The sequence below is a fragment of the Oncorhynchus clarkii genome, chromosome 13 (assembly GCF_045791955.1).
Source record: "Oncorhynchus clarkii lewisi isolate Uvic-CL-2024 chromosome 13, UVic_Ocla_1.0, whole genome shotgun sequence".
In the NCBI taxonomy this organism is placed as follows: Eukaryota; Metazoa; Chordata; class Actinopteri; order Salmoniformes; family Salmonidae; genus Oncorhynchus; species Oncorhynchus clarkii.
Genome location: NC_092159.1, coordinates 10,869,463 through 10,895,718, shown reverse-complemented (window position 1 = coordinate 10,895,718; position 26,256 = coordinate 10,869,463). Strand labels below are relative to the sequence as shown.

Here is a 26,256-nt window from a genome sequence, read left to right as displayed (position 1 = left end):
CTGCTAAAACTGGGGGAGCATCCCGTCACTGGACACAGCTCCTGCCTGATATTGACATGCCCTGACTGCCAATGACAAAGGAGCACCCTCTCCTCCGTGTTCCTCACATTGTGTGCCAGCAATGTTTCCATTGTGGTTGGAGTCCTGGATCTCTTCTAGTGTGGCCCGGGTCCTCTGTGGGTTGGCCCCATGTGGGCAAAATGAACCATACGCTATAGGTTAGTTATACTCATTCCACTCTCTTTCTCACGAGCTGTGGTCCTGGCAGAATTGTGTGATGCCATCAGGGCTGGATTAATGCAGGGGCCAGTCAATAGTATGGACACACCTACTCATTCAAGGGTTTTTCTTTAATTGTACTATTTTCTACAATGTATAATAATAGTGAAGACATCAGAACTATGAAATAACACATTTGGAATCATGTAGTAACCAAAAAAGTGTTCAACAAATCAAAATATATTTTATATTTTTGATTCTTCGAAGTAGCCACCCTTTCCCTTGATGACACCTGAGCACATTCTTGGCCTTCTCTCAACCAGCTTCATGAGGAATGCTTTTCCAACAGTCTTGAAGGAGTTCCCACATATACTGAGCACTCTTTGGCTGCTTTTCCTTCACTCTGCAGTCGAACTCATCCCAAACCATCTCAATTGGGTTGAGGTTGGGTGATTGTGGAGGCCAGATCACCTGATGCAGCCCTCCATCACTCTCCTTCTTGGTCAAATAGCCCTTACACATTCTGGAGGCATGTTTTGAGTCATTGTTGAAAAACAAATGATAGTTCCACAAACAAGATGGGATGCACAAACACGATGGGATGGAGTATCACTGCAGAATACTGTGGTAGCCATGCTGGTTAAGTGTGCCTTGAATTCTAAATAAATAACTGACAGTGTCACCAGCAAAGCACACCCACACCATCACACCTCCTCCTCCATGCTTCACGGTGGGAACCACACATGCAGAGATCATCTGTTCACCTACTCTGCGTCTCACAAAGACACGTCAGTTGGAACAAAGAATCTCAAATTAGGACTCATCAGACAAAAGGACAGATTTCCACCGGTCTAATGTCCATTGCTCATCTTTCTTGGCCCAAGCAAGTCTCTTCTTATTATTGATGTCTTTTTTAGTTGTGGTTTCTTTGCAGCAATTTGACCAAGAATTCCGGATTCACGCAATCTCCCCTGAACAGGTGTGTTGAGATGTGTCTGTTGCTTGAACTCTGTGAAGCATTTATTTGGTATGCAATCTGAGGTGCAGTTAACTAGAACAAGGAACCGAAACAGGCTGCGCCTGTGCACCATCGTGCATACATTCATTTTGTCCCCCCAAACCAATGGCGATAATGATACGCAGGTAAAAATATCAAAACAAACTCTGATCCAATTATATTAATTTGGGGACAGGTCGAAAGGCATTAAACATTTATAGCAATTTAGCTAGCTAGTTTGCACTTGCTAGCTAATTTGTCCTATTTAGATAGCTTGCTGTTGCTAGCTAATTTGTCCTGGGATATAAACATTGAGTTGTTATTTTACCTGAAATGCACAAGGTCCTCTACTCCGCCAATTAATCCACACAAAACGGTCAACCGAATCGTTTCTAGTCATCTCTCCTCCTTCCAGACTTTTTGTCCTCTTGACTTTATATTGCGATTGGCAACTTTCATAAATTAGGTGCATTACCGCCACTGACCTCATTCTTCTTTCAGTCACCCACGTGGGTATAAGCAATGAGGAAATGGCACGTGGGTACCTGCTTCTAAAAACCAATGAGGAGATGGGAGAGGCAGGACTTGCAGCACGATCTGCATCACAAATAGAACTGACTTCTATTTTAGCCCTTGGCAACGCAGAAGCTCGTTGGCACGAGCGAGCAGTGGGGATGCAATAATTAAATGATAGATTTCTAAATGTATTTTGCAACGCTCACGCACGCAATGCGAACGGTGTGTTCAGCCTGTAATGAACTTATCCTCTGCAGCAGAGGTATCGCTGGGTCTTCCCTTCCTGTGATGGTCCTCATGAGAGACAGTTCCTTCACAGCGCTTGACGGTTTTTGCGACTGCACTTGAAGAAACGTTCAAAGTTCTTGACATTTTCCGTATTGACATGTCTTAAAGTAATGATGGACTGTCGTTTTCTTCTGCTTATTTGAGCTGTTCTTTCCAAAATATGGACTTGGTCTTTTACCAAATAGGGCTATCTTCTGTATACCACACCTACCTTGTCACAACACAACTGATTGGCTCAAACGCATTAAGAAATGAAATTACACAAATAACATTTTAGGAAAGCACACATGTTAATTGAAATGCATTCCAGGTGACTAAAGCTGGTTGAGAGAATACCAAGAGTGTGAAAAGCAGTCATCAAGGCAAAGGGTGGAACAATCTCAAATGTAAAATATGTTTTGATTTGTTTAACACTTTGTTGGTTACCTAATGATTCCATGTGTTGTTTCATAGTTTTGATGTCTTCACTATTATTCTACAAAGTAGAAAATAGTCAAAACAAAGAAAAACCCTTGAATGAGTGTAACGGTTTTCTATATGAGAAGGAGAGTCGGACCAAAATGCAGCGTGTCGATTGCGATCCATGTTTTAATAAACAAACGTAAAACACGAATCAATACAAACACTACAAAATAAAGAACGTAACGAAAACCTAAACAGCCTATCTGGTGAAAACACATAGACAGGAACAATCACCCACCAACACACAGTGAAACCCAGGCTACCTAAATATGGTTCCCAATCAGAGACAATGACGAACACCTGCCTCTGATTGAGAACCATATCAGGCCGAACATAGAACTAGACAAACTAGACATGTAACATAGAATGCCCACTCAGATCACACCCTGACCAACCACAACATAGAAATATACAAAGTAAACTATGGTCAGGGTGTGACAATGAGTAGGTATGTAAACTTTTGACTGGTACTGTATATATATATATATATATATATATGTATTTTTTTTACTGCAACCGCCAATGACAGGAGCACGAAGGAACCCGCTCTCAGTGTAGACAGTCTGCTGCTGCTGCCACTGCTAATCATTAGGAGTCAGGAAGCAGGTGTAGAAGGTGAGTTTTAATACTGAACAAATACAAAAGCACAAACACAGGGAGCGTACTGAACGTGAGAAAAAACAATAACACCTAAGGACTGATGATAACAGAGGGCTAAATAAGGGAGAAGTAATCAGGGATGTGATTAAGTCCAGGTGTACCTAATGATGAGGCGGAGGTGTGCGTAATGAAAGTTGCCTGGTGTGCGTAATGAAGGTTGCCTGGTGTGCGTAATGATTGGTTGCCAGGACCGGTGGTTAGTAGACCGGAGACGTCAAGCATCAGAGAGGGGGAGTGGGAGTAGACATGACAATCGTAAGATTGGGGGAGGAGAAGAGGTCGGGTAACCACGTGGGTAACTGGGGGACAATGCCTTGATGGATAACTGATTAAGAAAAAATAAACAAATCAACTGCATAATAAATAAATGTTACTGGCCAATTGTGTGAGTCAGGTGCTGACTAAGCCCAAGAGGCAAAAAAATATAATACAAATTATTTTTTTTTATCCAACCACAGGAGCTCACTCTAAATTTTCAAAATACACCAGAGAGCATCATTTATCCACAGAGGATCAATAGTTTCAAAAAAAGAACTGTGGAAGTTGACATTTTATCACAAGCACATACAGGTAACTGCATAATGTTGAGATGGGATTGTCAATCCGTAAAGCAGAAGCCAAGGGGTTAATAAAACAAATGGCAAGAGTTGTGGAACAAGGAGAGAAAGGGAAGACACCTGTATGAGATCCAGGAACAAGGAGAGAAAGGGAAGACACTTGTATGAGATACAGGAACAAGGAGAGAAAGGGAAGACACTTGTATGAGATACAGGAACAAGGAGAGAAAGGGAAGACACTTGTATGAGATCCAGGAACAAGGAGAGAAAGGGAAGACACCTGTATGAGATCCAGGAAAAAGTGGGGGCAGGGAGGTCCTCAGGCCGAGAGAGAAGGGAGGAAAGTGTTGTCACAAGGCTGAGAAACACAAGGCTCAATATTACATTGAAATTGGTGGGGAGACATCTGACTGGGAGGTGTGATCATTGCCAGAAATATGTGAGGGAAAGGGAGCGATTGTTATTAGTTTTGAGGAGTAATGGGGTTGATGAGCCAGGATTAAGTGAACTGCTGGAGAAATCTTCAGGGGATGAAGAAGGAAAAAGAGAGCAAACTAGAAGCTATTAGGCCCTAAACAGAGAGGACACGGTGGCAGAATACCTGACCTCTGTGACTGACCCAGAATGAAGGAAATCTTTGACTATGTACAGACTCAGTGAGCATAGCTTTGCTGTTGAGAAAGTCCGCCGTAGACAGACATGGCTCTCAAGAGAAGACAGGCTATGTGCACACTGCCCACAAAATAAGGTGGAAACTGAGCTGCACTTGCTAACTTCCTGCCAAATGTATGACCATATTAGAGACACATATTTCCCTCAGATTAAACAGACCCGCAAAGAATTAGAAAACAAATACGATTTTGATAAACTCACATATCTATTAGGTGAAATACCACAGTGTGCAATCGCAGCAGCAATGAAGAACAAACACCATTGTAAATACAACCTATATTTATGTTTATTTTAATTTTATTTTGTACATTAACTATTTGCACATCATAACAACACTGTATATAGACATAATATGACTTTTGAAATGTCTTCATTCAATTTGACCTTTTGTGAGTGTAATGTTTACTGTTAATTTTTTTATTGTTCATTTTCCTTTAGTTTATTATCTATTTTACTTACTTTGGCAATGAAAACATATGTTTCCCATGCCAATAAAGCACCTTAAATTGAAATTGAGGGAGCGAGAGAGATAAAGAAGAGAGAGAGAGAGAGAGAGAGAGATAAAGAAAAGAGAGAGAGAGAGAGGGAGAGAGAGAGAGAGAGAGAGAGAGAGGGAGAGGGAAAGAAAAGAGAGAGAGAGAGAGAGAGAGGAGGGTTGTGCACAGAAGTTAGATGGGAATTCAATACGTACATTCCAAAATGGTGACAAATACTGACATTTAATCCATTACAAATGATATGACCTTCCCCTGGACTGACTATAAAAACACTAAACCCTCTCACTGACTGAAATGGAAAAAGAATGACCCTCCCCTGGACTGAATATAAAAACACTAAACCCTCTCCCTGACTGAAATGGAAAAAGCATGACCCTCCCACATTTCTTAAAGGAAATAGAGTAAGTGCATACATTTCTGCCTGTTCCTAAAGCAGGGGTTCTTAAACATTTTCAGCCTGGGACCCGAATTAGATATTCTGTGTTTTCCTGGGACCCAAGCTATTCATAAATATAAATAAATATTGTACATTTTATTGCTCTTATGCCTAAAACAAATGCAATATAGACAAAAACAAATAATAATGAAATATCCATATAAATATGCATTAGTTTATTTTCCTCCATTAAAAACACATATCTGTCTAGGTTGGAACTGTTGCTGTTAAAATACAATCAGTCATTTTCATTCTTAACTGGAATAAACGGATTGATCACATCACACAGATGAATAACAGAACACACACACACTGTACATATTACTGTAGAAATTAAAATGATCAGGCCTACTGTGCATCTTATTGTATAAATTATTGTTGAAAGAAAGTCTAGGTTGGAACTGTTGCTGTCAAAATACAATACATATGTTTTTATTCTGTCCTGGAATAAAGTGATTGATCACATCTGTAGACCAGAAAACCCCCACACAGTCCTAATGAGAGCAGGTCTATTCTGGGCTCTGTTTTTGACAGTGTAACACTGAGGTCAAGCTCAGCCTTGAGACTGTTTCTGTACATGTTGTTAAGTGTCAGAGTTGAGAACCCTGACTCACATAGGGATGTGGTGCCAAACTGGACCAGAACATCTACTGCTTTCTCAGTCAGGCAGGAGATCGCTTCCTACTGTACATGAACAACCCAGAACTGAGTGTTTGCCTCAAAAAGTATCTTGCTTCAATCAGTTAATTCCAGAATAACAATTATTATTGTATTTTAACAGCAACAGTTCCAACCTAGACTAGTTAACAACAATAATGTATACGGTAAGATGTAAAGTAGGCCTGATCATTTTTCATCTTCGTCTGTACTGTTACTTAGGGTTGCAGTATCAGTAGCTATCTTGTTTTGGCGAATGTTAGCTATTAGCTGTGTACAAGGCCAGGGGATTGTTTGAAAGAGAAACTCACATCTACTACTATGAGAGTTCCTGAAGCATTCTACCCTGTTCTGAAATAACTCTCTGGGTTTACCATCATGCTGTGGATGTTTGGTCAGGACGTGTCGTTTTAATAATTTGTTCGTTATGCAAGTATCATTGCTAAGCACTTCCACACACAAAACATATTGTGGGCGCTCCTCGTTATACATTTGTATGAAAGAGAGAGAACCTCATCGCTGTATATGCGTTTCATGACAATTGAGCTCAGTCAGAACCTATGGCTAGCATGATTCCATTTGATGACGACAGCGAGTGGGAATGACAAGTCAGTGGCTGACAGCGCTTCATCTATTTCCTGAACGACTGCGCTGCGTCGTGTGTGTCGCGGAGTGATCTTCAAGAGAACTGCAGAAAAAGAGATCCGGTAAACCCGGAAGCACACAGGCATCTCTCACTCGCGCAGCTGCCAAACTGAGCAGAGACCGCTGCTTAATTAAGCAGAAAGCACAGATGCACTTGGCCAAATCAATAACAGTAGTTAATGAAACAATTATAAATGTACACTGACACGCCGCGACCCACCATTAACAGGTCCGGGTCGCGACCCATACTGTAAACAAGGCGGCCCTAAAGTGTAATGGCTTTATTCAATAGTCCAGTTGGGGGCGATAATGAAAAATATTGGTTGACACACACCAATAAAGTCAACTGAAGAAGAAAAAGCAGAACAATTTCGTCTTTACAAATATTTTCCTGTATGTGAGATAATTTACTTGTTCTCTGTAATATCGTATAGATTTGGAATCGTGACATTATCTACGGTGGAGGAAAATATGCAGGTTTCTCGACTCATACCCTGACTATGAGAAGGGATTGTGAGTGACGATTCGTTTGGCAACCTTGTGACCCAGCATGACACCGTGAACAAGATTGGTCGACCGTCTTGCTGGGTGAGGCGATATACGTTCCTCCATTCATTAACGAATGGGGTTCCTATATTCTAATTTCTTTAAATATCTCTACTAGGAACTCTTAAATCGAGATAGCTGTGTATTTTGCTACTGCATGGCCAGTGTGAGTCAGAATACTAACTAGCCAGCCTGTTGTTCTTTCAAATGCGATGGTCAGTGGATAAACTGGCTCTGAGTTGGACATATGTCAGAAAACGAACTAGTAGCCAGTTGTTGTTGCCCATGGTGGAATAATATCAAACCCACAGTCTCCTGAAGCACATATGTCCCACACGAACTCCCGAGTCTAGTTAGCATTTCGCTACCTAGCTAGGCTGTTATATGACAAAACGGATGATCTGAATCAAACACTAACTAGCAAGCCATCCTCGGCGACAATATTATTGTGGCGCAGGAATGTCATATGTGTTTTAAGTTGAACTGGCATTGATGTTTTTGTTTACTACTGGTTTCAGATCCGAAGCAAGATACATTGTCGCCATGTTTTGTGTTTCGTTAAGGACTCAGTGCCCTTCCTGCGGAAGGAAATGTCGACTCCCGGAACACTTAAAACAAAGTAACTGCACTACTGTAGCCAACACACTTATAAAATAAGACAAGCGAAGAAATGCATAGTTTCAACAATGGATCCGGTAAGTTTGATTTCCTTTTAACAGTATAGGCCAGATGTGCTATATAAAATGTCTAGGCCTAGTATTCATAATCTGTGATCCACCACATCCCTGTGGACTGTGTTAATGGATGGACAAAAACGACGGTAAAACTTGTTGGAATTTGTTTTCCTTCGGCAAAGTAAGCTACAACTTTATCATGTTTAGGAATCTGTGTCTATTTCTTAATTATCTCTCCTTCCTCCTGTTCACCTCCACTGTTCACCTTCTTCTGTGGGGTTTATCGGCTGTTGGCATACAACGTTATGGTGCATTAGGCCACCTACTGTACTGTATTCACATCTTCCTGTTGAATGATTTCCCATCACATGTAATCACTTATTCAGCTGGCTGTGTCCTACTCTTACCCTTGTAAGGAAAGCCTCCTCTATTCTGTCCATTACTACCGTCACTGTTCCACTACTTTACTCTGTACCTGGAATAGGGGTGGCAGGTCGCCTAGTGGTTTAGAGCATTGGGCCAGTAACCTGAGCCGACTAGGTGAAAAATCTGTCAATGTACCTTTGAGCAACTTAACCCTAATTGCTCCTGTAAGTCGCTCTAGATAAGAGTTTCTGCTAAATGACTCAAATATAAACAATGAATGCCTGCCCTTATTGTCACTGTTCCACTGCTCCTGCCATCTCTGCACCACCACTGCCCATATCATTCCCTCAGCCTCTGCCTTGCTCATTGGCTCCTCCACCTCCTGTCTCCTAAGGACGTGTTTAACTAGCACATCTACTTCCTCATTCCCTTCCACCCCCACATGGGCTGGGACCCGAGCAAAGCTTATGTGGACACCCATCTGTCTCACCCGGGCAGGAATTTGAATTCCCTCATGTAGTGCTCCTTGTCTGCTATTTTTTTATATTTAAAAATAATAATTTTACCTTTATTTAACTAGGCAAGTCAGTTAAGAACAAATTCTTACTTTCAATGACGGCCTAGGAACAGGCCTGTTCAGGGGCAGAACGACAGATTTGTACCTTGTAAGCTCTGGGATTTGAACTTGCAACCTTCCGGTTACTAGTCCAACGCTCTAACCACTAGGCTACCCTGCCGCCCCCCATGTGAGCTAAATGATTGTAGACTCATAAACACAGCACATGAGTCAGAACATATAACTACACTGTCTGGTTTGACTTCTTCTGCCCACTGCAGTACGGCCATCAGCTCTGCCATGTACACAGCCAGGTGGTCTGTAATACGTCTCCTGACAGCCACCTCACTTTCCTGTTCAACAAAGGCTGGTCCAGTCTGACCTGTCCTTGGGTCTTTTGATCCATCTGTATATATGGGCAAAAAAATACTGATTTCCAGTTTCTAGTCGCCTTTTAAAGAACTGTCATGGATCAACCCCCTCCCTGTCTTTCTTTACTCTCTCCAACACGTGTAAATCAACTACTGGAGGTGGGAGGAGCCATTGTGGACTCCCCACGATACCGTGGGGCTAAAGTTCCTGCAATACAATCCCATCTGCCTCTTCCGGTTATCACCCACCCATCCAAAGCTTTTATTCTGTCCACATTCATTCTCCTAACTTTTCTGTAGCTCCCCTTTTGTGGGGTGAGACACCACATTCCTGTAACTAAACCCAATTAATTCCCAGCGATTGCCTTCTAATATGTAATGGCAATGACAAATACTTTCTTTTAAAAAAAATGGAAGGCAGTTGTTAACAGTCAAAGTCAAAAATGTATATCGTAGATATTGTTCTTTTTGTAGAAAATGTTATTTTTTGATTTTAAGTTGCATAAGGTTAGCAGTGTGGTTATGATCAGGTTTAAGATGACATTTTAGGAAGATACATTTTTGAAAAGGCCTGTGGTAGCTGGTGTCAACCTGGCCATTCAGTGTTTTTTCTCAAAGTTGCTGGCATGTCACGTGTCCTTCTTTTATCAGTACACTCGTAACAACCTAATCAATAAATATGGTGGAAACTGACTAGCCCATGCCTCCACCAACCCAATACTATTAGATTAGTGGGAAGTAGTGAACGATTGAACATTTGAAGAAAAGGAGTTATTCTAGGGATACACCCAAATCAATCAGAGTTGTAGACTAAATTAATCAAATATTTAGTTTAATAATTAACTATGATTAATATTTCTTGTGTCCAACAGGACAAAGCTATTCCGTTCCCCTCTACACTCCTGGAGTCCCCAGGTCAAACGTCTCTCGGGACTGCTTTACTGCTGGGTCTGGTTGACTGCAGGAAAACACCGGGGCAGAATGGAACTGAGAGAGGAGAAGAGAAGGAAGATGGAGATTTGATTTCATTAAGTAAGAACCGTGGTGTGTAGATTAGACTACAGTCTGCTTCTGAAACAATAGCGGAGGTGCATAAAGATGGCGGCCTGCATTACTTACCACAAATTACTCATTTTGCTGAGTTCGCTGTATTCTACTTTGCTGTCCTTTACTGTTGGTATGGTCATTAGCACAGTAAACATGATCCTAATTTTAGCTTCAAGATGTCGGCAATTTGAAAAAACAAAAAAGTAGATTGTTCAATGTTCCAATCAATCAACACAATGTTGCGCACCATTGTTTCAGAACTCAGTGGATAGTGCTAAAACAATGACGTCATATCAGAATTCTGCCATCTCTATGAACTTTAGTCATTAATTTAATAATTATATATTGATGAAAATATCGGTCATTCCACCGATTTTTAAGTGTACCTTGGTCCAAAAATATTTTTCACCTAATTTTAACATTCTGTCATGTACATCTTAATACATGTCTTTTTTTCCCCATTTCAAAACATTGAATTAAAATATTACTATACCAAGTGCCTATGTGCCAAATAAAGTAACATGCTGACCACACTGCTCGCGTCACATGCACATAAATGTGGTTCAATCATTGCACCCACGCTGCTCGCGGGCGTCAGCGATCGTCAAATAGAAATTGGTTCAATTGGTGACACTCAACTGCCTGCAAGTTCGGCATTTCCCATCTCCTTGTTGGTTTTTAGGAGCATATCCCACGTGGGTGATTGAAAGATGAATTTAGGTCCACACTCCGGTAGGTTGTAGTAATGCTGTAAACTTGGTTGCCAACCGCCATATAAAGTTCAAAGAAGAAAAAGAAGCTTCAAGGAAGGATGAGAGATGACGAGAAACAAATTCGGTTTACCATTTTATCTGTGGATTAATTGTCAGTTGCATTTCAGGTAAATAACAACCCAATGTTTATATACCAGGACACGTTAGCTAGCAGCAGCAGGCTAGCTAGCTAAATTGCCAAACATGTTTAATGCTTTATGACCTGTCCCCAAATTAATATAATTGGTTAATTTTGTTTTCATATTTCAACCTGCATGTCCTGATCACTTCTGGTGTGGGTGAACAAAATCAACGTGCACGTGATGACGCGCGCAGATACACGCGTGTCTGGTTTGCTTTGGTCAGCATGTAACAGGGGACTACTGAAAACAACAAAACAAGCCGATTACATGGGTAAAATAGTGCTTTAAAGGATCCAAAAAAATGCGTGTGACATGGGGAATGGAAGGTTGTTTTGTGCAACAGGGAGTGGCAATTGAATGCAATCTTCACAAAAAAAATGAATGTTAAAACATTGGTAGCATGTCTGTCTGGATTTAGGAGTTGACTTGCTCAGTTTCCCACCACAAAACAGCAGTAAATTGATAGAGTAGAACCAGCTCACCTGCTTTTACTCTGCGATTTGACTATTAGATGTTCAATGTTTCTTTTTTTTCTTATTTTTTAAAGGAATAGTTAAACCATATTAAAACGAGAGTTCAGTTCATGTAACAGGTTTGACCTTAAAATGAGGGTCACTAATCACATTGATAATAGTCTTCAAAAGGACTTTGTCAAAGCAACAAAATAACTAGTGCATGTGTTTACATGCACACATCATTTGACATTAAACTAGTTCTGGCAGTTGGCCCGAGTATGGCAATAGTCGTGTAAATATCTTAATTGGCTTAAGGTCATAATCGAGGTAAGCATACGCCTTTAAAAACACCTGGTTTTCTGAGCAATCTTGAGAATTCATTAGGACATGTAAAGGCCTTCATCAGATTCATAGAGGAATATTTAATCTGTGCATGTGCTAGCACGAGCAGCGCACGTGTCATTATTTTGCACGAATTCACTGTCGTGACATGACTATTAATGTGTTGACTGCTATTTTATAAAAACAATTAACTGTTTAATCATTATGTGATTAAATTAATAATGTAACAATTAACTCAGTAGTAACTTGGGGCACCACGGGAGAAGTTATTTCATGAGTTACTATCTCCCGACTAAACTCTATAGATATCTCTTACCTCAATCAGTCAATTATTAAGTCTTACCTCATCAGTTTCATTCTGAATTCAGTGATACACAAATTGGCTAATTTATTTACTAACTACCACACAGAAATACATACTCACACAGTATAGGTTGAATTGATTACTAACATCATGCAAGGAAAAGTCCCTAGTTGACTAACCCGATATGACGGCTTGTCACACAATGAAAGGAAGGGGCAAGATAAAGAGATAAGGCTGCAATTTTCTGTATTTATCAAAGTCCCATTAGTTAACCTGCTATTCAATATCTTTGTTTCACAGCGGACAGCCCTAACCGTTGCTCTCTCAATGGGAGGGGCTTATCATCTGGGGAGCCTCAACAACAACATGATGCTGACAAGAAAGAGAAGAGTCTCTCCAGATCAGAACATCTCAGTAAACATCAGCAGAGACGTATAGGGAAGAAACCTCACCACTGCTGTTCTGACTGTGGGAAGAGTTTTGCCAAACAGACAGAATTGATAATTCACCAGCGGATTCACACTGGGGAGAGACCTTATAGCTGTGATCAGTGTGGGAAGAGCTTCAATCAATCAGGACACCTGACTACACACCAACGCATACACACAGGAGAGAAGCCTTATAGCTGTGATTGGTGTGGGAAGGGCTTCAATCAATCAGGAGCACTGACTACACACCAACGCATACACACAGGAGAGAAGCCTTATAGCTGTCATCATTGTGGGAAGAGCTTCAGGATGTCAGGAGATCTGACTGCACACCAGCACATACACACAGTACAGAAGCCTTATAGCTGTGATCAGTGTGGGAAGAACTTCAATCGTTCAGGACAACTGACTACACACCAGCGCATACACACAGGAGAGAGGCCTTATGGCTGTGTTCAGTGTGGGAAGAGCTTCAATCGTTCAGGACACCTGACTACACACCAGCGTATACACACAGGAGAGAAGCCTTATAGCTGTGATCAGTGTGGGAAGAGCTTCAATCATTCAGGATCCCTAGTTACACACCAGCGCATACACACAGGAGAGAAGCCTTATAGCTGCGATCAGTGTGGGAAGAGCTTCATTCTTTCAGGATCCCTAATTACACACCAGCGTATACACACAGGAGAGAGGCCTTATGGCTGTGATCAGTGTGGGAAAAGCTTCAATCATTCAGGACACCTGACTACACACCAACGCATACACACAGGAGAGAAGCCTTATAGCTGTGATCAGTGTGGGAAGAGCTTTAATCATTCAGGAACCCTGAGCGAACACCAACGCACACACACAGGAGAAAAGCCTTATAGCTGTGATCAGTGTGGGAAGAGCTTCAATCAATCAGGACACCTGACTATACACCAACGCTTACACACAGGAGAGAAGCCTTACAGCTGTGATCAGTGTGGGAAGAGCTTCAATCAATCAGGAGACCTAACTGCACACCAGCGCATACACACAGGCGAGAAGCCTTACAGCTGTGATCAGTGTGGGAAGAGCTTCAATCGTTCAGGAAACCTGACTGCACACCAGCGCATACACACGGGAGAGAAGCCTTATAGCTGTGATCAGTGTGGGAAGAGTTTCAATCATTCAGGAGCCCTGATTACACACCAGCGCATACACACAGGAGAGAAGCCTTATAGCTGTGATCAGTGTGGGAAGAGCTTCAATCGTTCAGGATACCTGACTATACACCAGCGCATACACACGGGCGAGAAGCCTTATAACTGTGATCAGTGTGGGAAGAGCTTCAGGAATTTAGGACACCTGACTACACACCAGCGCATACACACAGGAGAGAAGCCTTATAGCTGTGATCAATGTGGAAAGAGTTTTGCTCGAGATTTCACCCTGACCAAACACCATCTCACACACACTGGAGAGAAACCTTATAGCTGTGATCAGTGTGGGAAGAGTTTCAGGACGTCAGAACACCTGACTAAACACCAACGCATACACACAGGAGAGAAACCTTATAGCTGTGATCAGTGTGAGAAGAGTTTTTCTCAAGATTCCAGCCTGACTACACACCAGCTCACACACACTGGAGAGAAACCTTACTCCTGTCTATGTGGAAAGAGCTTTGCTTATTCAGGGTCATTGAAAAAACACCAGAAAGCTCAAACATGTTTTCTTTCATCTCCCTCCTCTCTGGCACCGGTTCCAGATCCCTAAAAGTTGAATAGAAAACATCTTGTGAAGAGTCATCCAACTCCCATTCTCTAACTGTTTAAGTCAGTTATGGTAACGTGTAGATAATGTGGATAATATGCAGCTCTGGATCCATATGTGTCAAGCGTCTCGGAGTAGGAGTGCCGTGTGTGTCTGGTGGGGTGGGGTTGTTCAGAGCTGTATCTTATTTAATTAATTCCTATTATCCATTAAATAACTTTTATGTAGAATAATATTTCAACAATACCAGGTGTGTATTCATGTATTCAAAAGATTAATAATTAAATCCATTATCTGATCTATCTGGGGGAAATGTTGTCTGAAGAGAAATTGTTCATCTTGTCTTATACAATCATTGGTTCCTGTAGATGCTGGGTAGATATGTGAGGGGGGAGATGGTCAAGGACCCTCAGACCTTTTGGCAGAATGACCAGAAGAGGTTGTATAAGTTAAGATAGATGACGCCAGTCACATGCAGGAACCAAATGTTAATGATGAATTCATGATGAATAATGTAAATCATGTAAATATAACTTGTCTGTGTAAGCAGTATATAAGAGAACTAACGGGACTGCCCCGAAAGAGCTCCTGACCGATGTGTACTCTGGTGCATTATGTTTGTTGCAATCTCTCCAGCTTGCTGATAAAAAATAATTATTCATTAAAGTTTGACTGAGTTCCTGGTAGTAATTTCCACTATACATGTATTCAATACAAAAACACATTAAATCCTTTATCTTATGGGAAGGAGATGTCGCACTGCATGAGGACAATGGTCACACCATTCATGTGTGGGGTTGCTTCTCAGCCAAGGGAGTGGACTCACTCATAATTTTGCCTAAGAACACAGCCATGAGTAAAGAATGGTACCAACACATCCTCCGAGAGCAACTTCTCCCAACCATCCAGGGAACAGTTTGGTGACGAACAATGCCTTTTCCAGCATGATCCTGGAGTACCTTGCCTTAAGGCAAAGTGGCTCGGGGAACAAAACATTGATATTTTGGGTCCATGGCCAGGAAACTCCTCAGACCTTAATCCCATTGAGAACTTGTGGTCAATCCTCAAGAGGCAGGTGGACAAACAAAACCCCACAAATTCTGACAAACTCCAAGCATTGATTATGCAAGAATGGGCAGCCATCAGTCAGGATGTGGCCCAGAAGTTAATTGACAGCATGCCAGGGCGGATTGCAGAGGTCCTGAAAAAGAAGGGCAAACACTGCAAATATTGACTCTTTGCATCAACTTCATGTAACTGTCAATAAAAGCCTTTGACACTTATGAATTGCTTGTAATTATACTTCAGTATTCCATAGTAACATCTGACAAAAATATCTAAAGACACTGAAGCAGCAAACTTTGTGGAAATTAATATTTGTGTCATTCTCAAAACTTTTGGCCACAACTCTATGTAAAAACTGCATCCAGAAGCCATGGATTACAGGCAACATCTGCACTAAACAAAAGGGTGGAGCTGCCGCTTTCAAGGAGCGAGACTCTAACCCGGAAGCTTTTAGAAATCCCCCTCTGCCCTCTGATGAACCATCAAACAGGCAAAGCATCAATATAGGACTAAGATCGAATCGTACTACTATGATGCTCATCGGATGTGGCTGGGCTTGAAAACTATTACGGACTACAAAGGGAAACCCAGCCGCGAACTGCCCTGTGACGCGAGCGTACCAGACGAGCTAAATGCCTTTTATGCTCGCTTTGAGGCAAGCAACACTGAAGCATGCATGAGAGCACATGTTGTTCCGGATGACCGTGTGATCACGCTCTCCGTAGCCGATTTGAGCAAGACCTTTAAACAGGTCAACATTCACAAAGCTGCTGGGCCAGACGGATTAGCAAGATGTGTACTCAAAGCGTGTGCGGACAAACTGGCAAGTGACTTCAGTGACATTTTCAATCTCTCCCTGACCGAGTCTGTAAAACCTACATGTCTCAAACAGACAAGCATAGTCCCTGTGCCCAAGAAAGGTAACCTGCCTAAATGATTACCGCCCCGTAGTACTCACGCCGGTAGCCATGAAGTGCTTTGAAAGGCTAGTCATGGCTCACATCAACACCATCATGCCAGAAATCCTAGACACACTCCAATTCGCATACCGCCCCAACAGATCCCCAAATGATGCAATCTCAATCGCATTCCACACTGCCCTTTTCCACCTGGACAAAATGAACACCTATGTGAGAAGGCCGTTCATTGACTATATAGCTCAGCGTTCATCATCATAGTGCCCACAAAGCTCATCACTAAGCTAATCACCCTGGGACTGGGCACCTCTCTCAGCAACTGGATCCTGGACATCCTGACGGGCCGCCCCATGTGGTAATGGTAGGCAACAACACATCTGCCATGCTGATCCTCAACACTGGGGCCCCTCAGGGGTGCGTGCTTAGTCCCCTCCTGTACTCTGTTCACCCACGACTGTGTGGCCAAGCACGACTCCAACATCATCATTAAGTTTTCTGACGATACAACAGTGGTAGGCCTGATCACCGACAATGAAGAGACAGCCTATATGGAGGTCAGAGACCTGGCAGTGTGGTGCCAGGACAACAACCTCTCCCTCAATGTGAGAAAGACGAAGGAGCTGATCGGGGACTATAGGAAAAGAAGGGCTGAACAGGCCCCCATTAACATCGACAGTGCTGAAGTGGAGCGGGTCGAGAATTTCAAGTTCCTTGGTGTCCACATCACCAACAAACTATCATGGTCCAAACACACCAAGACAGTTGTGAAGAGGGCACGACAAAACCTTTTCCCCCTCACGACACTGAAAAGATTTGGCATGGGTCCCCAGATCCTCAAAAAGTTTTACAGCAATTAATCAAATGGCCACCCAGACTATTTACATTGACCCCCCCCCCCTCCTGTTTTTACACTGCTGCTACTCGCTGTTTATTATCTATGCATAGTCACTTTACAAATTACCTCAACTAACCTGTACCCCCGCATATTGACTCAGTACCGGTGTCCCTTGTATATAGCCTCGTTATTATTATTTAATTTTCTTGTTACTTTTTTTACATTAGTTTATTTAGTAAATATTTTCTTAACTCTTTCTTGAATTGCATTGTTGGTAAGCATTTTACTGTAAGGTGTATTCTGCGGATGTGACAAATACCATTTGATTTGAGTTAGGCAGGTTAGGATAATTAACGTGTCAGGTTAGGATAACTAACCTAGCAGGTTAGGAAAAGGGTTAGGCTTAGTTAAAATGCTACAAGGAAGCAGCCAGCAGTTACTTTAAACAGTCTTTGGTTGCAACCAATCTGCCAAATTAGCGGTTAGGATTCAATACACCCACTGATGTTGAGCCTCCCACTTGTTTCAGAACGCCCACTTCCAGACACAGTCCACGTATGCAGTTACCCATGACTCTGTGTGTCTCTCTCTCCAACAGAGAGTCCGCCTGATCCTAACAGTGACACATACACCGCTCTGAGCATGAGAACCAGGTCACCAGAGTACGACCCCACAGCAAGTCCCTTGTGATGTAGGGAGTGAGTGAAAAAGGGGCAGAGGAATCTGACACTGACCTGTAGCACCACCTGTACTCTGACACCTCCACCTACATCTGGTACACCAACTCAAAGTGACCTGTAGCACCACCTGTACTCTGACAACTCCACCTACATCTGGTACACCAACTCAAAGTGACCTGTAGCACCACCTGTACTCTGACAACTCCACCTACATCTGGTACACCAACTCAAAGACCCAGTCAGCAGTGAGGATGCAGGCAGATACTCCTAAACAGTAGAAGGACCTGAATGTCTCCAGTCTCCTGGACAGGTGAGTCTGTTGGAGTCAGTTGACTGTGTGGACTGTCAGTGGTCTGTGTGGAGATGGACTCAATGACTGTCGAATGACAACATCAGTGTAGCCTGGCGAAAGTAAACCCAGCACAGGACACAAAACTCATTTGGGTTTGTTCATTTTGTCAAAGCTTACATTTAAAATAGGATAATGTAAGGTGAAGTCACCATAAAGTAAAGTTCAGTCTAAATCACCATCAAGTGAAACAAATCTGTTAGTAAAGTGCATAAAACAATAAGTACAAAATGAACTGCAGAAAGAGTAGTGGCTCTGCTTTCAACAACAGAAATACAATAAAATACAAAGACCACAATGTTCACAGTTAGAATGGACTTTCTAGCGTTTCAAATGTCTGAGTACAAGATGTCCATCAACAAAAAACTCAAATCCATTCTGTCATCAATTACAATATGAATACTTACACGCTGTCCACGTGCTACCCTAACCCCATATGGAACAGTAGATCCTCATCTCTCCACAACGTGGTTCTGAGAGCCCTGGTATTCAGCTAGCAAGAAGCTAACATCCTCATGTCAATCTGAAAGTATCAACAGGATAACATGACCATCTGGCATTTTAAATATTACAAAACAAACTCTTAAACATTGCAGATGTAAAATATGAGATACCCATCCAGATTATCTACCCATCTCAAATCAAATGTTGTTGTATTGGTCACATACACATATGTAGCAGATGTTATTGCAGGTGTAGCCAAATGCTTGTGTTCCCAGCTCCAACAGTGCAGTAGTATCTAACAATTCACAACAATACACAAATCTAAAGGTAAACGAATGGAATTAAATAATAAATAAATATTAGGACGAGCAATGTCGTAGTGGCACTGACTAAAATACAGTGGAATAGAATACAGTATATACTGCAATCTCAACCACACTGCACACTGCCCTAACCCATCTGGACAAGAGGAATACCTATGTGAGAATGCTGTTCATCGACTACAGCTCGGCATTCAACACCATAGTACCCTCCAAGCTCGTCATCAAGCTCGAGACCCTGGGTCTCGACCCCGCCCTGTGCAACTGGGTACTGGACTTCCTGATGGGCCGCCCCCAGGTGGTGAGGGTAGGCAACAACATCTCCTCCCCGCTGATCCTCAACACTGGGGCCCCACAAGGGTGCGTTCTGAGCCCTCTCCTGCACTCCCTGTTCACCCACGACTGCGTGGCCACGCACGCCTCCAACTCAATCATCAAGTTTGCGGACGACACAACAGTGGTAGGCTTGATTACCAACAACGACGAGACGGCCTACAGGGAGGAGGTGAGGGCCCTCGGAGTGTGGTGTCAGGAAAATAACCTCACACTCAACGTCAACAAAACTAAGGAGATGATTGTGGACTTCAGGAAACAGCAGAGGGAACACCCCCCTATCCACATCGATGGAACAGTAGTGGAGAGGGTAGCAAGTTTTAAGTTCCTCGGCATACACATCACAGACAAACTGAATTGGTCCACACAGACAGCATCGTGAAGAAGGCGCAGCAGCGCCTCTTCAACCTCAGGAGGCTGAAGAAATTCGGCTTGTCACCAAAAGCACTCACAAACTTCTACAGATGCACAATCGAGAGCATCCTGGCGGGCTGTATCACCGCCTGGTATGGCAACTGCACCGCCCTCAACCGTAAGGCTCTCCAGAGGGTAGTGAGGTCTGCACAACGCATCACCGGGGGCAAACTACCTGCCCTCCAGGACACCTACACCACCCGATGTCACAGGAAGGCCATAAAGATCATGAGGACATCAACCACCCGAGCCACTGCCTGTTCACCCCGCTATCATCCAGAAGGCGAGGTCAGTACAGGTGCATCAAAGCTGGGACCGAGAGACTGAAAAACAGCTTCTATCTCAAGGCCATCAGACTGTTAAACAGCCACCACTAACACTGAGTGGCTGCTGCCAACACACTGACACTGACTCAACTCCAGCCACTTTAATAATGGGAATTGATGGGAAATTATGTAAATATATCACTAGCCACTTTAAACAATGCTACCTTATATAAATGTTACTTACCCTACATTATTCATCTCATATGCATACGTATATACTGTACTCTATATCATCGACGGTATCCTTATGTAATACATGTATCACTAGCCACTTTATACTATGCCACTTTGTTTACATACTCATCTCATTTGTACATACTGCACTCGATACCATCTACTGTATCTTGCCTATGCTGCTCTGTACCATCACTCATTCATATATCCTTATGTACATATTCTTTATCCCCTTACACTGTGTACAAGACAGTAGTTTTGGAATTGTTAGTTAGATTACTTGTTATTACTGCATTGTCGGAACTAGAAGCACAAGCATTTCGCTACACTCGCATTAACATCTGCTAACCATGTGTATGTGACAAATAAAATTTGATTTGATTTGATTTGATTTTACTGTTATGTTCTAATTTTTCAGAGTAAATAACTCACCGACACTAGAGAAGCTTAACCAAGTTTAATTCTTCCCAAAGGGTCAATACAGCTGTAATTCAGACCCCCCAAAAATCTCACACAAGTACTGATATTTAACTCTTTCTCCTTGGCTGAGTCTCCTCCTCCACAACCGAACAGCCAATGCATCCCTGTTGCTAGACAGAACCTTAGTGATATCTGTTCTTCCTCACTTCGTTTAACCTGAACTCAGGCCATGACCCCTACTGCAGCAAAGAGAGTGGACACAGGCGAGCAGGATGATGTTCACTAAACAGGCGAGCAGGATGATGTTCACTATACAGGCGAGCAGGATGATGTTCACTAAACAGGCGAGCAGGATGATGTTCACTACACAGGCGAGCAGGATGATGTTCACTAAACAGGCGAGCAGGATGATGTTCACTACACAGGCGAGCAGGATGATGTTCACTACACAGGTGAACAGGATGATGTTCAATACACAGGCGAGCACGATGATGTTCACTACACAGGCGAGCAGGATGATGTTCACTACACAGGCGAGCAGGATGATTTTCACTACACAGGCGAGCAGGATGATGTTCACTACACAGGCATCCACCACAGAAACCAGGAAGTGCCTGTCTGTTGCAAAATAGACTGTTTTTGAGAAACATTGATGGCTGTTGTGTTGTTGAGATGCCAGTAGAGAGCGCTGTAGTACAGTCCACTGGAAACAACATGTTTTAGTGTAGCTGGTGAGACCTACAGAAGTGCAGAGAAACCACAGGCCTATTGGTACGGTCCAATTATGTTGTTGCATTTATTTTAAAGGACTTTAATGGGGATATTTTCTTCCAGTATAGTACATGTTCTCCAAAAAGATGCTCACATGTTGTTTATAAGCACTTCAGTGGCGTGTTGGTTGTCAGGAAAAGGCATCATGGGTACAGGAAGCCAGCTGTGCATCAACATCTTAGACCCTCAGTATATCTGGTTGGTGTCAACCACAGAACTCACACTCTTCTGTTTCACACAGCCAGTATAAGGTCTCCTACCAAACTCCTCTCTTCACTCTGTAAGTACCTTTTACATTACCATTCAACTTTTTCTGGGTGATTTGTTCTGCAGAATGAACACCTTCCTAATATTGAGTTGCGCCCCCCCCCCCCCCCATTTACGCTCAGAACAACCTCAATTCATCGGCGCATGGACTCTACAAGGTGTCGGAAGCCTTCCACAGGGATGCTGGCCTATGTTGACTCTAATACTTCCCACAGTTGGCTGGATGTCCTTTGGGTGGTGGACTAGTATTGATACACAAGATAAACTGTTGAGAGTGAAAAGCCCAGCAGCGTTGCCGTTCTTGACGCAAACCAGTGCGCCTGGCACCTACTACCATACCCCGTTCAAAGGCACTTAATGAATATTTTGTCTTGCCCATTCAGCCCCTCTGAATGGCACATGTACACAGTCCATGTCTCAATTGTCTCAAGGCTTAAACAATCCTTCTTTAACCCGTCTAGTCCCCTTCATCTACACTGATTAAAGTGGATTTAACAAGTGACATCATTAAGGGATCATAGCTTCCCCTGGTCACCTGAGCAGGTGTTCCTAATGTTTTGTATACTCGGTGTAGACGGTCTTAAAAAGGAAGTATAGTTCTGTATCAGCTACTTGTGTCCTGACCCATGTTCCCTCTAATGTTTTGGGGCACTGAGCAAATTTGACGTCTTGTGAGTGGAAACTTGAACATTGTGAGAATTGTGTGCAACTTCCAGCACACATTTACAGTGAACACTGAGGCTTTACCCTTACAGGTACAGACCAAGTAAAATATGAATTAATTAATGTCAAGCCTTTCATGAGGTAAAAACACATTTAAAAGTCTCATGTAATGTAGGCCTGCATTGAACACCACATGTAGCCAACTAGCCGGCTATTGTGGTTATTGGAGCATAATGTAGGCCTGCATTGAACACCACATATAGCCAACTAGCCGGCTATTGTGGTTATTGGAGCATAAAGTAGGCCTGCATTGAACACCACATATAGCCAACTAGCCGGCTATTGTGGTTATTGGAGCATAAAGTAGGCCTGCCAACAAAACCAATGGAGCAAATCCTGTAACATTATCACATGGAAATAGCTTTTAATTTCTATTATATAGCCTACAGTAGCCTATATGTGGTGTTCAATGCAGGACTATATTGCATGAGACTTAAATTCTTCTTAATCTAACTGCACTGTCCAGTTTACAGTAACTATTACAGTGAAATAATACCATGCTATTGTTTGAGGAGAGTGCACAGTTATGAACTTGAGAATGTATGAATAAACCAATTGGGCACATTTGGGCAGTCTTGTTACAAGATGTATAAGGCCACTCAGTGAGCTGTATAAGGCCACTCAGTGAGCTGTATAAGTCCAGTCAGTGAGCTGTATAAGGCCACTCAATTCGATCCTCCTCGTTTCTGCACTGTGATAATTATTATTTGAACCTGCTGTGGTCATCTATGAACATTTGAACATCTTGGCCATGTTCTGTTATAATCTCCACCCAGCCACCCCTCATAGCCTGGTTCCTCTCTAGGTTTCTTCCTAGGTTCTGACCTTTCTAGGGAGTTTTTCCTAGCCACCGTGCATCTACATCTGCATTGCTTGCTGTTTGGGGTTTTAGGCTGGGTTACTGTACAGCATTTTGTGACATCAGCTGATGTAAGAAGGGCTTTATAAATACATTTGATTTGATGATGATTTGCTTACAAGCAAAAACAAAAGCAGGAAGTACCAGTGAGTCGCTCAATACGGAGGTGGTCAGATAACATGGATGCTAAGCTACAGGACTGTTTTAATAGCACAGACTGGAATATGTTCCCAGATTCATCCGATGGCATTGAGGAGTATACCACCTCAGCCACTGGCTTCATCAATAAGTGCATCGATGACGTCATCCCCACAGTGACTGTATGTACATATCCCAACCAGAATCCATGCATTACAGGCAACATCCGCACTGAGCTAAAGGCTAGAGCTGCCACTATCAAGGAGCAGGAAACCAATCCAGACGCTTATAAGAAATCCCTCTATGCCTTTGAACCATCAAACAGGCAAAGCGGCTCTGACGATCATTGGATGTGGAAGGGCTTGCAAACTATTAGACTACAAAGGGCAACACAGGCACGAACTGCCCAGGCAGGCTAAATGCCTTTTATCCTCATTTCGAGGCAAGCAACACTGAAGCTTGCATGAGCGCACCAGCTGTTCTGGACAACTGTGTGATCACGCTCTCTGTAGCAGATGTGAGCAAGACCTTTAAACAGGTCAACATTCACAAGACCGCGGGGCCAGACGGAGTACCAGGATGTGTACTCACAGCATGCGCGGACCAACTGGCAAGTGTCTTCACTGACATTTTCAACCTCTCTGTAATACCTACATGTTTCAAGCAGACCACCATAGTCCCTGTGCCCAAGAACGCCAAGGTAACCTGTCTGTAGCACTCACCTCTGTAGCCATGAAGTGCTTTTAAAGGCTGGTCATGGCTCACACCAACACCATCATCCCAAAAACCCTAGACCCACTCCAATTTGCATACCCCCCTCCAACAGATCCACAGATGACACAATCTCAATTGCACACTGCCCTTTCCCACCTGGACAAAAGGTACTCCTATGTGAGAATACAGCTCAGAGTTCAACACCATAGTGTCCACAAAACTCATCACTAAGCTAAAGACCCTGGGACAAAACACCTCCCTCTGCAACTGGATCCTGGACTTCCTAACGGGCTGCCCCCAGGAGGTAAGGGTAGGCAACAACACATCTGCCACTGATCCTCAACACTGGACCCCTCAAGGGTGCGTGCTTAGTCCTCTCGTGTACTCCCTGTTAACACACGAATGCATGGCCAAGCATGACTCCAACACCATCATTAAGTTTGCAGATGACACAACAGTGGTAGGCCTGATCACCGACAACACTGAGACAGCCTATAGGGAGGAGGTCAGGACAACAACCTCTCCCTCAATGTGAGCGAGACAAAGGAGCTGATTGTAGACTACAGGAAAAGGACGGCCGAACACGCCCCCATTCATATGAACATAGCTGTAGTTGAGTGTGTCGAAAGCTTCAAGTTCCTTGGTGTCCACATCACCAACAAACTATCATGGTCCAAACACACCAAGACAGTTGTGAAGAGGGCACAACCATGCCTATTCCCCCTCAGGAGACTAACAAGATTTAGCATGGGTCCCCAGATCCTCAAAAAGTTCTACAGCTGCACCATTGAGCGCATCTTGACAACTGCTCAGCATCTGACCGTAAGGCGCTAAAGAGGGTAGTGCGTACGGCCCAGTACATCACTGGGGCCAAGCTTCCTGTCATCCAGGACTATACTAGGCGCTGTCAGAGGAAGGCCCAAAACATTGTCAAAGACTCCAGCCACCCAAGTCATTGACTGTTGTCTCTGCTACTGCATGGCAAGCGGTACCGAACGCCAAGTCTAAGACCAAAAGGCTCCTTAACAGATTCTACCCCCAAGCCATAAGACTGTTGAACAATTAAACAAATGGTTACCCGGACCATTTGCACTTTACCCCTACCTACAGTACATGTACATATTACCTCAATAACCTTGACTAACCTGTACCCCTGTATAGCCTCGTTATTGTTATTTTTATAGGTTTTATTTATTTATTCATTTTTTACTTTTGTTTATTTTTCTTCCTGTATTATACTTATGCTAAAATCTTTGTTCTAATTTTCTGAGACATTTTCTTTATGTTTGTATTGTTATCTGTTATTATGTCTTACTGTTGTTGCATTATAGAGAAGGAACCTGCCAGTAAGCATTTAGTTGGACGGTGTATACCATGTGTATCCTGTACATACGACTAATATAACTTGAAACTTGAAACAATTACTTTAAATGGGATCCTAGAAGTGAGGATTGATGACAACATGTTGCCTCCTTTCTCATCAGACCTCTCTCACAGGAGGACCTCGCTGTGGTTTATAGCACTGTCAACACACACGGAAGCAAATTGACCTGAATGAAAGGAGACCTGAACACAACAAGAAGTGCTGAACACAAGATGACTCTGCTTGGGATTCAATTGAAAGCACATAGTCAACAAGCATACTATACTTGAATTTTAAAGTTGATTTAAGCCAACATCCGCAGCATTTACCGCAAATATGATCTCTGCAAACATCAGGAAAATTCTTGAAAAACTGCAATGTCAGCAGAAGACACTTTTTAGACATGTTTACTTTATATGACTAAATATAGGGTCTACTATAGGGTTTAATATAGTATAATATAGGGTTTAATATAGTATAATATAGGGTTTAATATAGTATACTATAGGGTCTACTATAGGGTTTCATATAGTATAATATAGGGTTTAATATAGTATAATATAGGGTTTAATATAGTATACTATAGGGTCTACTATAGGGTTTAATATAGTATAATATAGGGTTTAATATAGTATACTATAGGGTCTACTATAGGGTTTAATATAGTATACTATAGGGTTTAATATAGTATACTATAGGGTTTAATATAGTATACTATGGGGTTTAATATAGTATACTATAGGGTTTAATATAGTATACTATGGGGTTTAATATAGTATACTATAGGGTTTAATATAGTCTACTATAGGGTTTAATATAG

General features: G+C 42.6%; 1 protein-coding gene and 1 pseudogene across 1 annotated transcript in view; one reads left to right on the top strand and one right to left on the bottom strand.

The window, feature by feature from the left end:
• The window catches only part of LOC139424237 (uncharacterized), a 511,968-nt gene that overhangs the window by 184,176 nt on the left and 301,536 nt on the right, over positions 1-26,256 (bottom strand).
• On the top strand, positions 6,955-14,335 carry LOC139424382 (zinc finger protein 271-like; annotated as a pseudogene).